The sequence below is a fragment of the Rhinichthys klamathensis genome, unplaced genomic scaffold (assembly GCF_029890125.1).
Source record: "Rhinichthys klamathensis goyatoka isolate OS25496 unplaced genomic scaffold, OSU_Roscu_1.1 h1tg000235l_1, whole genome shotgun sequence".
Taxonomy (NCBI): Eukaryota; Metazoa; Chordata; class Actinopteri; order Cypriniformes; family Leuciscidae; genus Rhinichthys; species Rhinichthys klamathensis.
In genome coordinates this window covers 374,911-393,389 of record NW_026606758.1, presented here as the reverse complement: position 1 = coordinate 393,389, position 18,479 = coordinate 374,911, and the positions used below count along the sequence as shown (strand labels likewise).

Sequence of the window (18,479 nt, the reverse complement as noted above, 5' to 3'; positions counted from 1 at the left end):
GTGGAGCATCATTAAATGACCGTTTTTAAAGGACTTCAGGTGTGCTCTGGTCACAGAGGTGTTTCCTTTGGGAGGGAGAAGATGGGAGAAGTGCTTGACAGTTGGATATGGGTGTGAGTGCTCTAGTTCACTCCTCTCCCCCCGGCACAGCGGTGGCCAGCAATGGTGGGGATAGTGGGGTTTTGGCCCATTAGCCGAATGCTGTTTAATGAGAGGAAGAAAGTGGGAAGGAAAGAGAGAGGGCAGAGCTAAAGGCTGACTCTTTTTTAATGAGCAAAGTGTGAGTCAATAAGCAATGGACGGCTTCTGCAATTCATGGATGCTAATGACATTGCTAATCCCTAAGGCGACTATGCCAGCGAAACAATTGGTTTTCACCCTTGTATGGTGAAATATCCCAGCAACACCTACCCTGGGCCTGAGCTGCTTCTCAGTCAGGGCACAGGCTACAACATACAGTCTGTTCTTGAATGCGGAGCTAGATGGATTCAGACAGTTGTGGGAATATTAAGAACACTTTTTTAGATGCAAATATAAAATTCTATTCTGCAAATAATAAAATACATGATATTGCAATAGCATCTCAGCTAACAGGGAGCGTTCTCAGAACTTTGGCTAACATTCTGGCAAGGTTCTCTCAACGTTGTGGAGAAATGTTCCTCCTGTAATATGAATATAATGTATATATATAAAATGAAGTGAATGAAAACATACTGCAAAGTTTTAAATCTGAAAGTGCACCGTATATAAAGTTATTGTCTTTCAAAAGTAAGAGTCGACTCTGAGTCAATGAAATGAATCGTTTTTCAAATGAGTCATAAGCCGCTTCGTTGTAACGCTAAGACGAAACATTAGCATATTGCCCGCCCACTTATTGCGCGCCCAGACACCAGGGAAACCTTGAACCCCCTCGAACACTTCAGCTGAGTTCAATGCAGGATTTGCAAACCGCTTGCTCTTGAAAGATGGTGTTCAAAATACTTAGTTATGAGTTTTATATTGTGTAACAGTTAGGTCTCCTGCTAACTGGTTGGTTGACTCATATTATTACTGTCTTACTTGAAATACTTCTGCTAATCAGTTGTGGGCCACTATTACCTAAAACTATGTCTATTAATGCAGATTGTCTGTCGTTCTCACTACTTTGAGGAAAGATTAAAGGGTTAGTTCACCCAAAAATTCTTTCAGTAATTACTCACCCTCATGTTGTTCCAACCCCGTAAGACTTTCGTTCATCTTCGGAACACAAATTAAGATATTTTTGATGAAATCTGAGAGCTGGCTCACTCCTTCATAGGCTTCTATGTAATTTCATTCTGCCGGCCCAGAAAAGTTAGTAAAAACATTGTTAAAATAGTCCAAGTGACTACAGTGGCTCAACCTTAAGTTTATCAAGCACCGAGAATACTTTTTGTGCGCAAAAACAAACAAAAATAACGACTATTCAACTTCTTCTGTGTGGGCCTCTGAGTGAGTTCATGAGAGTGCCACGACGGTGGGATCGGGAAAAGTCCACGAGCCGGGACTTGAACTCGGGACGCCCGAAGTGCAACTGCGCTATATGTCGGTGTGCTGCCCACGAGGCTATTGCATTGCACCAACAGCGCAAAAATGTTAATCATACAGTACATCGTACAGATGTCTTTACTGAAACGTTTTAGTTGGACCTTCCTCTAAAGCTTTTTAAATGTTGCTACTTGTTTCAGGCCGTTCAGAGAACATTACAAAAGTAGTGTTCCCATAACGTTTGCGAAATTATAAAACGGACCGTTCCCTTAATGTTTTCTCTAACATTTGCATAACCAAGAAGAAAACGTTTAAAAAAAAAAAAATTAATTGGACGTTTTGAATGTTCAGAGAACATTCAGAAGAAAATGTTTCCATAGCTTAATGGAAATTAATTGGATTGTATCCCTCTTGGCTTTTAGTTTATCTTTTGATTAAGGTACTTCTTGTGTAATGATCAAGTCTGTGAAAAGATGAGTGAGAAATGCAGGCTAGTTTTAAATAATTTAGGCGCCAAATGAAATAAAATGTTTTAATATAAAATTTCAAATAATAAAAAATGCTAAAATATTATCTCATTTATAATAACTAATAAATACTTGATCTAAGTCTAGTTCTCTTGGAGAGTACAGTCAGGATGGAGCATTATCCTCCATTGTCAACTTGACTTCAGACGGGCTGTCTATACACTCTCAGAAACAAAGGTACAAAAGTTGTCTCTGGGGCAGTACCCTTTTAAAAGCTACACCTTTGTGGTACACCTTTGTGCCAAAAGAGTGCATAAGTACCTCAAAGGTACATATTGGTACCAAAAGTGTACATATTAGTACCTAAATGTAGGTACATAGAACCTTTTTAAAGGGAACCTTCCCAGTGACAACATTTGTACCTTTTTTTCTGAGAGTGTATGGAAAAGTATATGCAGATTTAAAAGTGAAAGTAATGTGAAACCAACTGCATTCCCCATCACATTCCAGGCTGGACTTCAATGGTCTACGCTCCCGAGCCACTTCCACATCAGATCTGGCACAGCTATTAATGAAAGTTTAGAGGTAAACCCAGAATTAGCTTGAATTCTCTGGGTTTGGGACAAAGTTGTCATGCATAGGCCCCCACCCCTGTATTTAGCAGTGTTTTAGTGGGCGTCTTGTCATCGTAAAGCCTCATAATAGCAGAGTTGATGCATGTTATATGAATATGCATGTTGATGACCGCGAACTTTGGATTTCTCCATTGCAAATATTTCAAGCTTTTTGAAGATACAGTTATCTAACTAAATAAAAGACTAAAACAACACTTCTTACTTAAACAATAGTGACTGTATTTTGACTGTATTTCAACTGTTTTAACTTGTCCAGTAACTTGGCCTACTTATTTAGATACAGCACTGTTTTTATTGCACCCATCGCTTTACAGTAACCCTAATTGTGACAATCTCTGTCGGGTGCTGTTAAGCAGGTCTAAATCATTCTGCGTAAACTATCTGTCTGCCTCAGACATAAATCCAGGTTTGGTACAAGAATCCTGTAACCAAATAGAAACTAAATGGTAACTCTCTTTAATAAATATAAACACTCTTATGTTACAAACACATACAAACTCTGACATATATCAGAACAAACAAAACCACAAACCTTGTTTAGTGATTGTTTGATTTCACATGCTTATCCTTTCTCTCTCACACACAGACCTAGATCCAGATGTCCTTTGCTTTCAGCCCAGTCTGTCTGCCAGCAGAGGCAAGAGAGCCGTCCTGGCAAGAAGAGACAGACAGATGAAAGAGAACCAATGGAGACAGAGAGTAATGAAGCATAGGGGGAAAGAGAAGAAGGTATGAAGATAGATGTATATACAGAGATAGTAAAGAGAGAGATTTTTTTCTCCTTGATGTCTTTATTGGCAGTTCACCCTGGGAGCTCTTCATTGCTACCCGAGTCTAGAGAGACAAGTGCAAATGTGCTACATGTCCATTTCTACAACCTCTCTTACACTCTGCCAAACTGTCCCGTTTCATTTCAATTTTCCCTTGCACCTGTGTGGAGATGTAAGGTGACAAGATTTCTGGAATAAAAACCAGTTGTATTTCTAGTTCAGTGCTTAATAGATGAATGTAGTTATCTATGAATTTAAAAAACAGGTACATGCAGTAGTTAAACTATGGCATATCATATCTGTCATCTGAGCACTGACTTACTACACTGAATTAATGTAACTAAAATTAATCGACAACATGTAGCATTGAAATATTTATTGCATACATCTAATGAGATAAAGAAAAACCAAAACATAACTTTTGAGATGTTATATGGCAATATTACAGACGCTGGAATTGAAGCATACACTACAGTTTAAAAGTTTGGGGTCTGTAAGATTTTATAATATATATATAATATATTTATTTGACCAGAAATACAGCTAAAGCCTAATTAATTAAATCATTAATTTAAAATAACTTTTCTACTTTTAAAATAGATTTTAAAATGTAAATAAATTGCATCAGACATTACTCGAGTCTTCAGTGTCACATGATCCTTCAGAAATCATTATATTATGTTGATTTGGAGCTCAAGAAACATTTCTTATCTATCTATCTATCTATCTATCTATCTATCTATCTATCTATCTATCTATCTATCTATCTATCTATCTATCTATCTATAAATTACAGGAACATCTGTCTGTCTGTGTGTGTGTCTGTCTGTCTGTTAATCGAATATCTCTCGAACCGTTAGTCCGATGGATTTCAAACTTGACAGGCATTTGCTACGGGCACAAGTAAGTGCAGTGCCGAGTTTGACATTGTTTGGATTAGAAATGCAAAAGATATCGTTAAATATATCTGTAAAAGAAGCACACATTGAAGTTGTGGTTTAAAAATAAACATTCTGACATTAGAGAGGGTTGTGGTTTAAAAATTGTGATTTAAAAATAAACATTCTGTCAGCTAAACATTAAGTCAGCTACACTGTTTACTTCTGAAGTAAAAAAAGTATCGATTCTTTTCGAGAAATGTAGCGCTTCTTTCAAGGTTGTTATTATACATTTATTACAATGTAATTATACGTTTATTACAATGTAATTATACATTTATTACAATGTAATTATACATTTATTACAATGTAATTATACATTTATTACAGTGTTATTATACATTTATTACAATGTAATTATATATTACAGTGTTATTATACGTTTATTACAATGTAATTCAACATTTATTACATTATTATTATACATTTGTTACATTATTATTTTGTTACATTATTCTTTTTGTAAAAAAGTAGCGATTCTTTTTGAAAAAGTAGCGATTCTTTTTGAAAAAAAAGTAGTGTAAAATAATGTAATTATACATTTGTTAGTCTTATTATACATTTATTACAATGTAATTATACATTTAATACAATGTAATTATACATTTCTACAATGTAATTATACGTTTATTACAATGTAATTATACATTAGTGTTATACTTTTGTTACAATGTAATTATACATTTATTACAGTGTAATAATACATTTGTTATATTATTATTATTATTATACATTTGTTACATTATTATTTTGTTACATTATTCTTTTTTTAAAAGTAGCGATTATTTTCTGAAAAAGTAGTGATTCTTTTTGAAAAAGTAGTGTAAAATAATGTAATTATACATTTGTTAGTCTTATACATTTATTACAATGTAATTATACGTTTAATACAATGTAATTATATGATTATTACAATGTAATTATACGTTTATTACAATTTAATTATACATTTATTACAGTGTTATTATACATTTATTACAATGTAATTGTACGTTTATTACAATGTAATTATACATTAGTGTTATCATCCGTTTATTACAATGTAATTATACATTTATTACAGTGTTATTATACATTTGTTACATTATTATTATTATACATTTGTTACATTATTATTTTGTTACATTATTCTTTTTAAAAAAGTAGCGATTCTTTTCTGAAAAAGTAGCGATTCTTGAAAAAAGTAGTGATTCTTTTTGAAAAAGTAGCGATTCTTTTTGAAAAAGTAGTGAAAAAAATGTAATTATACATTTGCTACAGTCTTATTATACATTTACAATGTAATTATATATTTAATACAATGTAATTATATGTTTATTACAATGTAATTATACATTTATTACAGTGTTATTATACATTTGTTACATTATTATTATTATACATTTGTTACATTATTATTTTGTTACATTATTCTTTTTTAAAAAGTAGCGATTCTTTTCTGAAAAAGTAGCGATTCTTGAAAAAAGTAGTGTTTCTTTTTGAAAAAGTAGCGATTCTTTTTGAAAAAGTAGTGTAAAAATGTAATTATACATTTGCTACAGTCTTATTATACATTTACAATGTAATTATATATTTAATACAATGTAATTATATGTTTATTACAATGTAATTATACGTTTATTACAATGTAACTACATAGTTTAAAAACTGTATAGAACTATGAAAAAGTATCGATTCATTTTTGAAAAAGTAGCGATTCACTTTCGAAAAAGTATCGATTCTTTTTTGAAAAAGTATCGATTCACTTGAAAAAGTAGCAATTAATTTTTGAAAAAGTAGGGATTCACTTTCGAAAAAGTATCGATTCTTTTTTGAAAAAGTATCAATTCACTTTTGTAAAAGTAGTGATTCATTTTTTAAAAAGTAGCGATTCTTTTCGAAAAACTAGCAATTCTTTTTTGAAAAAAAATCGATTCTTTTCGAAAAAGTAGCGATTCATTTTTGAAAAAGTATCGATTCTTTTTGAAAAAGTAGCGATTCTTTTTTGAAAAGGTAGTGATTCTTTTTTTTTTTAAGTCGATTCTTTTCGAAAAAGTAGCGATTCAGTTTTGAAAAAGTAGCAATTCATTTTTGAAAAACTATCGATTAACTTTTGAAAAAGTAGCGAGTCTTTTTGAAAAAGTAGCGATTCTTTTTTGGAAAAGTATCGATTCTTTTTGAAAAAGTAGCGATTCTTTTTTTGAAAAAAGTAGCGATTCTTTTTTTTGAAAAAAGTAGCGATTCTTTTCGAAAAAGTAGCGATTCACTATTGAAAAAGTAGCGATTCACTACTTTTGAAAAAAGTAGCGATTCACTACTTTTGAAAAAGTAGCGATTCTTTTTGAAAAAGTAGCGATTCTTTTTGAAAAAGTAGCGATTCTTTTTTGAAAACGTAGCGATAATTCTTTTTGAAAAAAGTAGTGTAAAAAATATAATTATACATTTGTTGTAGTCTTATTATACATTTATTACAATGTAATTATACATTAATACAATGTAATTATATGTTTATTACAATGTAATTATACGTTTATTACAATGTAACTATACATGGTTTAAAAACTGTATAGAACTATGAAAAACTATGTATAGAACTATGAAAAAGTAGCGATTCTTTTTTTAAATAGTGATTCTTTTTGAAAAAGTAGCGATTCTTTTTGAAAAAGTAGCGATTCTTTTTGAAAAAAGTAGCGATTCAAAAAGTAGAGATTCTTTTTTTTAAATAGTGTAAAATAATGTAATCATACATTTGTTACAGTCTTATTATACATTTATTACAATGTAATTATACGTTTATTACAATGTAATTATATGTTTTTTACAATGTAATTATACATTTATTAGTGTTATTATACATTACAATGTAATTATACGTTTATTACAATGTAATTATACATTAGTGTTATTATATGTTTATTACAATGCAATTATAAATTGTTATTATACGTTTATTACAATGTAATTATACATTTATTACAGTGTTATTATACATTTGTTACATTATTATTATTATACACTTGTTACATTATTATTTTGTTACATTATTCATTTTTTAAAAGTAGCGATTCTTTTTGAAAAAGTATCGATTCTTTTTTGAAAAAGTAGCGATTCTTTTTTTGGAAAAAGTAGCGATTCTTTTCGAAAAAGGATCGATTCATTTTTGAAAAAGGAACGATTCATTTTTGAAAAAGTCGCGATTCATTTTTGAAAAAGTAGCGATTCACTACTTTCGAAAAAGTATCGATTCACTTTTGAAAAAGTAGCGATTCATTTTTGAAAAAGTAGCGATAATTTTTTTTTTAAATTAGTAGCAATTTAACTTAATCTGTAAGTCATCTACACTGTTTAATTATGAATATTATATTTTATTCTGGTGCGCTTAACGTTATCGTTTTCTCAGAGTTTAGGCTCCTGTGTAATAGTAGCCTAGGCTATTCAGCAACTCATACTCAAACATACCAAACCAACCATTACTAAAAACACACAAAAACTGATTTTGCACGGACATTGGACTAGTTATTATTAATGTTGAAAACAGTTTTGCTCCTTAATATTTTTGTGGAAACCATGATACTTTTTTTTTTAGGATTCTTTGATGAACAGAAAATTCAAAAGCATTTTCATGAAATAGTCATTTTTTTTGTAACATTATAAATGTCTTTACTGTCACTTCTTATTAATTTATTTGTCTTTGCTGAATAAAAGTAGCCTATAATTTTTTTTTTTATCTTACAAACCCTAAAACTTTTGCAGTATATATGAACTATATACTGTATATACTGCACAGTATATGGTGTGTTTTTGAAAATTGTAATTTGATTTGAAATTTTTTGGTGTTTTCTGAAATACAGTTGGTTTAAATATTGTTTTTCTTTTTTCTTTATTAACTAGAGACAGACAACTGTTGTGCATACTCTCTTGAGTGTATGTACTTTTTTGAATAAGTACTTACTTTGCGACCACCAAAAAAATATGTTCATGTATTACTGACACCTGCCGGTGTCAGTTACGTCGCATCACTGCCATTCACAAATCCACTCCCATGGCCTGATGGGATAGTTAAGTGTCCATCATAAGCACACTTCAGAATCTCGCAGGTCATCCGGGTACTTTTTGTCTACTGTGAGTTCGGACATACTCTGTTTTTGAAAACTGTTTTTCATCTACTATATAGAAGGGAAGTATGCGATTCCGGATCCAGCCGACCTCTGCCAAACCCCTCACTGAGCAAGTTGTTCCTCTCAGCAGGGCTTCACAGGTGTGAGTGATTGTTCTTCCTCCACCCCCTTCCTGTCTTTTTTCTCTTCTTTTCCCTTTTCTTTCCATCTATTCTTCCCCTGCAGTAGAGGGTGCTGTCTGGGCTACGACTTGAACTATCTTCAGAGCACATCCTACCCCTCTAGCCTTTTTCTACCCTGCTCACACATCCCCCCCCCCCGACAGGGGAAATTAGGGCCAGTTTAATAGATCTTAGAGGCCACTAAAAGCCACCCGAGATTGCTCACTGATTGCTGGGCCTGACTCGTCGTCCACACACGTTCAAATACACGCTTCAAACCTGCACACACCCTTATAGTGCTTATCTTTGCCTTTGGCCAAAATCAGCTCCTTTACTCCTCTTCACTTAGAAAGAGCTGTCCAGAGAAAATATATAACCCACTTAATGTAGCACTCACCTTCTCTGAGGAGCTGAGAGATAGTATCAGATGTGGGAGTTTCCCTGCACAGGAACCAGGGGTTTGTGGCTTCCAGAGAAACATACAACTGGTCAGATGATGCATTTAATTGCTCTGTTAATATAATGGTGAAGGATTCCATTTGGTTTATGTTGTTTTAACTTGTTCGGCCCACACAAGCAAAGTATTATCTGTTTCTTCTTGAACAAGCAAAGATGCCCTGTTATTTTTAAATGTGACGAACCCTTTTTGGAGTGTTAATGGCCTTTATCCTTTTAATCTGTTGTGTTTTTCAGCAGAATTGTGGATCCAGAACCCAATTTTCATTCGTCATTCGTCACTCGTCACTGTAGTTTATTAGCACCCTTTGGGGTTGATCAACCTTTGGGTAAAAATGTCAAGCTCCTTCAAAGGATTAAAACCTTTGTGGGTTGTCTCTCATGTCAGGTTCCTAATTCTCCTGATGTACTGTTTTATAAGAGGCCGTGACCTAAGAGTGTGGCCCCTGAGAACGCTCTGAGCATGCTCTGCGCACAACAGCCAGGTGCAGCCGGCTCAACATGGCTATCAAAACAGAGAGATTTGTTTTGCCTGAGATGCAGCCAAGAGAAGAACCCTTTTAAAATAATTCTCTCTTTTTTTTTTTTGAGTAATGCAATGTTGTTATGTGTGAAATCGCGGAAGAAAGTTTTGGCACCTGGTCAAGCCTTTACATACAGAGGGAAAAACGTCAGCACTGGCTGCAGGAGTGCAATAGAAGGTGTGATTTATGGCATGAGATTGTGAAGAGGTTATTTGGTCTACATGCTGTATGACTGGGTTATGATTGCTTTGTCTCTGAGGTTTTTCAAAAGTATGGTTCTAAAAGTATATCTATTTATTTAGTTTAAAAAAAAGTCACACATGCATTGTCCATGCATTGACACAGGAGCATGTCCTTCATTTGAATTAAAATTAATTTTGATATATTTTATGGACATACAGTAAAAATTGTCAGGGAAATACAAGTGTTTGGGTGCCATATTAAAGTGAGAAAAGCCTCATTAAAACATGACATTTTCATAATCGTATATAGCTTCTGTTCAAAAGAAAATACTTTTGTTTAGCAAAAACACAAATTACACAATCTTATCAAAAGTGACAGTAAAGACATAAAATCCTAAAAGAACATGTCATGGTTTCCACAGAAATATTAAGCAGCACAAACAGTTTTAACATTGAAATAACAAGACATGTTTCTTGAGCACAATCAGCACATTCAAATTATTTCTAAAGGACTTCTGAAGACTGAAGTAATGGCTGCTGAAAATTCTGCTTTGCAGCACGGGAATAAATTAGATTTTTAATAAATAATTAATAGTGTTAATACTGTAAACCTCTATTTTTCTAGTGTTGTAAGGTATAGGCTTAGGTTTCTGTACGAGTGTTGATTAGTAAAGGCTGAAGTGTTTCACATATGACATGATTGAGAAACCTTGTGATGTCACTTGAACTGAAAAGGAATGCAGAAATAACACAGATGTATGGTCCATGTAGACGGTATTTGCAACGTCAAACAATTCACTTCCCTCAAGGAGACATTTAGACATCTTTTGAAGTACCACAGTAAACCAACTAGTTTTGTGAAGACAAGATGCATGTTTAATAGTGCAGGTACATTTTCACTTAGTTTGAACTTTTATGAGTTCAGGTTTTTAGGTCTTTTCCAAGTAAGGAACTTTGCTCGTAGATTTTTACTCAAACAAGTGTTTTGATTCTACACAGCATTTCTGTTTCCCAGGATTTGAACACTAGCTCCTCAATTCAAGCTATATTTTTAAACTCATACCTTGTAAAGTGCACACTGCAGTCTGTGTTCATAAATGAGTGGACATTGGCAAAAAGGCTTTTAGCTGTGAGTGTAAACAAACGCTCTAATTCTAGATAATAGTTCACTGCACATGATGCTCAGGGAGCAGCAATGACCAGTCTCAGTGGCTTTATTATCACTCTAATTTGTATTAGTGAAGCCTATTCTCAGAGGAATAATTATGTATCTAGTGTGTGCTCTCCTAATGAGGTTAAACTTAAGTCTTGCACTGAATGGGGGTCCAGTCTTTCCAGTACGTGAAAAAAAGTGTAGTTCTCAGTGGTATACGCTGCCTTTTTCTATAATTGCTGTTTGTTCGCCGTACACTATTATTACGTTTAATAAGGTGGCAAATAGGCTTGAAAATAATACTGCCCTTTTGATATATGCACATGTTAGTAATCACTTTTGTAATTAGAGCTCACCACTCAGTTCCGAGAATATTAACGCAACGTATACAAATGTACAATAATACAGCACTGTTTTGCACTAGGATGTCGCTCCATATCTGCTATCACAGTAGCTTATCACTGAGCAAAGTGCATGTAAAGATCTCTGCTTTAAACAACCCGATCCTGCTCCACAACTCACCTAAAGCCATTTAAACACTCTGACCTGTAGGAGATACAATCAAAGAACACTCTTATCAAATAGATGGCATCCTGTCATCGCACAACCTCTCTAACCTTGTCTCAAGAAGCTGAAACTGTTGAATCACCACTCAACTGAAGGTTACCAGATCAATCACTGTGTTGATGTTTGTTGGTATCTGTATTATCAGAGCTTTCACAGCTTGCTTGGGTTTAAATATCAGTCCAGTAAAAATCACAGAAATCTTAAAATTACTTTTGCTGTTAAATTCGTGTGGTTAAGGATACAGTCTGCACCTGCAATAAATTACTGGACAATTTTTTGTTTTAATCATTTAAATCCCAGATAAAATAAAATAAATAAAAAACCTTTATACTGTTTTCAAGAAAGGTTTACATTTAATAAAAATGTCATGTGGTGTAACCAGGTAAAAAGTGACATTTTTGTGTACACATCATTGTTTTCCAAAAGGTTTTCAAAAAGTACAATTCAATGTAATGTCCCCCTGTGGTGAAAATCAAGTTTTTAATGTTGTTTGTTTATATGTCTATGTGGTGTTTTTAAAATGCTTTAAGACAAACCATGTACAAATTCATGTCAACACCATTGCTGAGTATTTTCTCCTTAAAACTGCAGAGAAAATAAGTCTCAAAAATGCGGTTTGTAATAGCTGGTGATTCTGATGACAGAAACTACCTTGTGACCAATCAGGTCAACGTGTGACCTGGCGGGGCGGGGCTATTTTGCATATTCATAAAACCACATACTAAATGAGGCAAGGATGTTGAGTTACATTAAAGCTATTTTAATTTAAATATGTAATTTTGGTGATCAAAGATGAGTTTTAAAGGCTAAAATGATTGACTAGGGGGACTTATTGGAAACAGTTATGAGGGTCTGCAGGGGTCCTATGATATCATATCGGGGGTCTGCATGTTGGTTGCACCACATGTGTTTGATTTTGCATACACAACTTTTTCCAAATATTTATATGCAATAAAGCTGTTTTTTATACAGTTAAAACTATTTAATATGGTTTTCATTTCATTTAATATTTTTTCTTCATTATGATATATGAGTGGTTTATGTTGTGCATTTTTATTGATTGCATTTAATGTACTTTTGAATAAAATCACAGGACAAAGAATTGAGTGTCATTTCATTGACCCTTCTGTATCTGAGAACCATACATGTAATTTAGCTATGAAAATTCTGATGTTCCACTAATACTAAACTAATGGGGCACGAACATTAAACAAACTCTAAGATTAATGTAATCTTAGACACCAGACCAAAGTACCAACTAGCTCAACACCACCAACTCGCCCAGGCCTCCTCTGTCTCTTCTCTTCCTCCCTCTTCGTTAAAAACACCTCTTTTTTCTTCTTCTGCAAGGTTAGGGAGGCAAACCAGCTTATCAGTGATGGAGAGGGATTTATTAGTGAGAAAAAGATAATAGCTACCCATAGGGCCATAGAGGCCTGATTTACTGCCACTAATATTTAGGATTCCTACAGCCAGGCAGGCCGGGACTCTTAATCTTCCCCCCTGCCTGTGGCGCTGAGAGGTGCAGGGTCGAGGCCGGACGATGAGGGATGAACCCCCACGAAACCAATGCTCTAACTCCCTCAATCAAAGCAATTTCGGACAGAGTGAAGCGAGAGGAGGAAGTTAGAGGGTGCTTGAGGCATCTGTCAGGTGCCTGCTGAGAAACAGACAGACTTCCCATCATAGGCTCTAGTTTTAATCTGTCATATAGGAGTCAAGACCAGCCTTTATTCTATGGTCTTCATTCTAACATTTTCCTGTGTTCACATGGGCAGCTATTCACTAATATGTATCACAACATTATCATTTGAAGGTTAACTGTTCCACATTTACTCTCCTTTACAAAGCTATCGCGTGTACATCCGGGGTCATGTGCTGTTTCAAAAAACCTACACAAACACTCAGTCTTCTTTATCATTATTATTAATTATTTTAATATTTGTTTATCATGGTAATCTAATCTGTAAATCATAAAATAAACCACACTCATGTGACTCCACCGAATGGAGCTCCTCCATTTCGAACAGCATGTCAAATCTGAACTTGTAGTAAAAAATAATGTAGTCATTAAATTGTGCACACAAAGCATGTTAGCACGCACGAAAACTTCTTCATGCCCTTGGGAAAACTATGGTAGCGGTAGCGCATGAGCATGCAAACAGTTTGTCTTTCGATTGACACGCGTCATTTGGGCAGAGCAAAAAGTTTCTCGTAAAGTCTCTGTTTTTTTTCTGCAGATGTCACTTTAACTGCTCTGAAGGAAACCGACGTTACCTGAACGATTTCTTATTCATATGGAACCAACAGTCAAATTTATTCATGTAAACAATGTTGTTAAAGACACCCCAATTCCACCTTTATTCATATCAATTGATCACTAACGCACTCTGCGTTGTATTTAGAGCTTGAGACCTCTATATTCGACACTAAAACAAATATTTTTACTTTCATTATGTACATATTTATGTACCCATATATTTTAGTGGTAATATTTATAAAGAATTATGTTGTATTGTAGTATATACATACATTCATGTTTTGATACTGAGAGTCTTCACTTTCTTTACCTGAGCACAGGTGACATATCTTCAGGGCTGGATACACCGTCCAAGATGACAGAGAGCCTAACAGGATATGAGGAGATATGCAGCTGTCTGTCCATGCTGATCCTGCGCTGACCGGGAGGCAGAGGGAACTTCACACAGCCGCACTTAGATGAGAGGGTCACGGGTTCAAACCACAGGTGTCGTGCCCTGCAGCAGGACACTTCCAGTCTAAACAGTGTAAACGGTTTTCAGGAATGTGAAAGTGCACGACTGGATCAAAGGAGCCAGCCAATCAGGATCCTGTTTACACTGTATCTTTTAGAAAGTCTTTGGTTGAGCCATCCTGGTTTAAGTGCTGAGCTGTGACGAAGATGTAAGCTGTGTTATTAGCTGGCTTGTCTCAGTGTTATGAGGTAAACATAAAGAGCTGAGATTTGGGGTGAAATCTACAAATGATATCACCATCATAACTGATGTCCAGGGACAGGTTATCTTGTGCATTCAAAAAAGGGATATATATATATATATATATAAAATGTTTGACCTTTGTTGCACAGACTATACACTCAAGCTAAGCACTCTTGACCTAGTCAACATGAAACGGAAGTTGCGTTAGCCTTCTTTTCCCTATTGTGATGTATATCCGAGTGAAACGGCTTCTCAAACCAAACAAAAAAATAGTGGGGCGGGACTTGGTTTTGTTCATCAGGAATTGATTGGATGGTTGGATCATTGTGGTTTGCTATTGCTGTGATCTCATGTGAGTGACGCCTTCGCGCCAGTAAACCTCATCATGTAAGTTATTTTGATTAAAGATTTCGAGAGCATGTGAATTTTAAAAACAAATAATGAGGTGCATGGATAATAAATACTGCAATATTCCATTAAAACATTTAAATTTAATGGTGACTTTAAATTAACTTGTGCCCTTTGTTGTTGTTTGCCTGCTCACAACTACGTGTCTAATTAGTTAAAACGGCATAAGTGACTTTGCTTGTTGTCCTCACCCATTTAGAGCCTATTAATCAGGAGATTTCTGCATTATGTTGCAACCCATGTCACATAACCAGTGAGTGTTTTTCACCATTACTTTGTGCCTCAGGTGGTAAAAGCTCTGCCCTACGACTGCCTCACACCCTTTAGTGGCAAATAACACATCAGTGGAGCAGGTGTAGCATATCTAGCTGTTAAAAAAGGGGGGCACCACAATAACACAAAGGCATACAAATATACTCAATGGGCCATTGAGCAACTTATGAACAAAATGTCTCTTCTTTCTTCAATAAATTCCTGGCATTCTCTAATATTTAGGCTCCATTTGGATTAATATCTTTTAAAATGCAAGGCATCTTATAAAAAATATGATTGTGTAAGTGCACACATCAGAGTCTCGAAACCTCAAATTAGCTTCACTTTAAACTCTTTTTTTTTTTTTTTAGCTGATTCAATTTCTAAATCTTTCATTTCCTATTTTCCACTCTGAAAGACATCACGCCTTCAGAATATTTCATCCTTCTCGCATATCGCCACCTCTTTAAAATAATCTCTTTGCCCAGGCAGAAATCTTACCGACAGATAATCGGAGATAAATATGCTTAATTGAGGCCAAGTGAACTTTCTCTATCCGCACCACAGTCAAGCAATCTAAAGTAAACGTGCTAATTAGAGCAAAGCTCTGTTCCTGCAGAATGCTGAGTGGGCCGGGGCCGGGCTGCTCCAAAGATGCTTCTCTACGGCTCAGCTATTAACATGGGGAGGTTCGCATACAAATGCATTGCACAACATCATAGGTGTGCTAGATAATATGCAATTGCTGTGTTACTTGGTCAAATTAATGTTTTAAAATCTCCACCATCTGGGTAAGAAAACTAGTGTGTGTTATTGCAGATCACTTACTGTTGTATAATCAAAAATTATGGGGATCATTCACAAACAAATTACATCTAGCATGTAAACAGAGGCACAATGAACAGGTCCGAGTGAACCACACCTGCTCTTTTACGCACCGCATCTTCCTCCATTTGCCCGTTAACAAGTTTACATCTCGGCAAACTGAGATTCAAAATGTGGGAAAAACAGCTGAAAAGCAGGCGGGGGAGATATAACAGATTCGGGTCAGACTGAGGTGAAAATTAACATTTCTCTCCGTTTTTCTGAAGGGTCTGAGAGCCTAGTGTCTGTGGTCAGACCGCAGGCCATAGCACTGATGAGACTGGACCACTAACACCCAAGGGAAGCAAGTTCCTAATTACCCATTGTGCTTGACAGAAGCCTCTTAATTACCAACTTCATTAGCTTGCTGGTCTTTGTTTTTCTTCAGAGGGGGCCAGTAGGATGGGGGTGGAGGCTCGTAGGAAGGAGAAACGAGTTGCTGCTTTAGCACCTTTTCTCCCCTTTCTGAACAATTCTTTTCTCTCTCTCTCTCTCTCTCTCTCTCTCTCTCTCTCTCTCTGAGGAAATGTTAAGACCTCAGTCAAGGATCTAATTAGATTCATGGTGAGAATCAGACACCTTTTAACTAGCCTCTGGAGTCCCTAAAAGGACAGCAAGTGACTGGGCAGGAGAGAAGAAGAGCTTCTCACAATCACACATGTACACACCACCTTTCACGTGTGAAGTGGCCTGCTTTACTCTTTTCTCTCACTTAGATTAAAAAGCAACCTCTAGTGAACACAAACCGTAAGACTATGAAAAGGTCCAAAGTACTTAATTCTAAATGTAGTTTTATTTAATATCAAATATAATTATCAGTTTGAAAATGCAATGTAATCCAAAATTGTGTTCATATTGCCCCAAAATATGGCTTACACAATGTTTGAGGATCCTTGATATTAAAAATAATACAATAATTATGTGAATAGTTTATATGATGATATAGGCCTAGCCTATTTGAGAGGGAACTTTTCTTAGATAGAAAAGTAGCCTACATTATCTTAATCCTTCATTATTAGCCCCAAATACCATGATTTCATTATTTTATTTAGCAGTTTCTGCTCTTCTCACAGTGCTCTGCTGTTGATGGATATCTAGTGAGCTTTCCTAAAACTGTGGGCTATCAAAACATAAGGTCAAAATGTTGAAACTGTGGTCCTGGGTTTGTTTGTCAGGCTTTGCGCATAACTGTCCAGGGGTGCGTTTCCCGTAAGGACGTAACTTGCATCGCTGTAGATGCTAGTCACGACTGTTTCCGAGACCGGTCCCATCTCTGTGGTTTGAACCCCGTTAGTTCAACAATATGACTGTGACGTCAGTAATAACTTCTGCTAATGAATCGACTCGAGATCGCAAATAATGTATTAAATATTATTATAGTTCATTTAGCCTACATAAACAACAGAAAGCCGTTCATTTTTAATCACGTTAACATTCAGTATTTGAGGTAGGCCTAGACTACACTTTATCCGTAGCCTATTGATGCGGTTCATTCAGTGACGAGCTTTCTTCGTCCACATAGCCTAACGTATTTTTACGTAAGATAATTTTTTAAGATAATTTTTCTGACATACTGCTGTAACGAACTTGAGGACTATACTTTTTTGTTTTTGTTTCCTGTCGTTTTGCTTTATTTGATGTTTGATTTATCGGGGGTTCCGTCGAAATTCCCGCAAATGGCGCTGATTGATGACGTGCTGAAAAAATATTTAAAAGGGAATAAAGACATAACATGTACTGAATGTTAGCTTGCTTGTTTTGTCCAAGGGCGTGATCTATTTAAGGCCACGTGTTATTTTATTAAGAAACTTCTAACTACAGCCCGAGAGCTGTAGTTCCAACCACTTGAATTTGCGACGCTGTTTGCGAATGTTCGTTGGAAGTTGGAACTATGGTTTTTGGAAACGCCAAATCGTTCAACTATAGACCTTATGCACCAGAGAAACGAGGGCACCGCCATCTTTAGAATATTGTCTTTGAACTTCCGTTTTTGCGGTTGCTCTGTATATTTCTATGGCATCGCTGTCCAGGAGTAATTAGCTGGTGAAGTTGATTTACTTATTGTAAAGTTATCATGAGCATTGTAATGCTTATGATAAGCATTGTAAAGCATATCTTAACAAATGGACCTTGGGAAATTTTTTTAACGAGCCGTTCATTCATAAATAGGCAAGATCGCTGTGAAAATACAGACCGGAAGTCAAAAGACAATGAGCTCAGCGCGGAAAAGGGGCGTGGCTACATAAGGTCTATATAGTAAATACAGAATGCCCGTGATGATTTTGAGAAACGCACCGTCCAGTTATTAGTTCTATCAATTATTCAGTTCAAAACAATATTCATAATAGGCTACTTACCCAAACTGGAGTCATTCTTAGATAAGACAGTGAACAGAATTCCTCTAACCAAACGTTTGGATCTCGTGCACACTCCTCTCTGCTCCAATCTTTCCAACTATATTCCATTTGCCAAACATGGATCATTAGCATTTTTCCCCCCCTTTAAGAACATTTTTCTTTGTGTTGCATGCAGCTGCAACTGT

The 18,479-nt window shown here is 35.2% G+C and overlaps 1 long non-coding RNA gene across 1 annotated transcript in view; it reads left to right on the top strand.

Moving 5' to 3' along the window:
* The window catches only part of LOC130099729 (uncharacterized), a 68,917-nt gene extending 54,491 nt beyond the window's left edge, over nucleotides 1–14,426 (top strand). The window contains exon 3 of the long non-coding RNA XR_008808443.1: nucleotides 14,037–14,426. This is a non-coding gene — a long non-coding RNA (uncharacterized LOC130099729). The remainder of the gene's footprint in view (nucleotides 1–14,036) is intronic.
* Nucleotides 14,427–18,479: the final 4,053 nt, after the last annotated feature.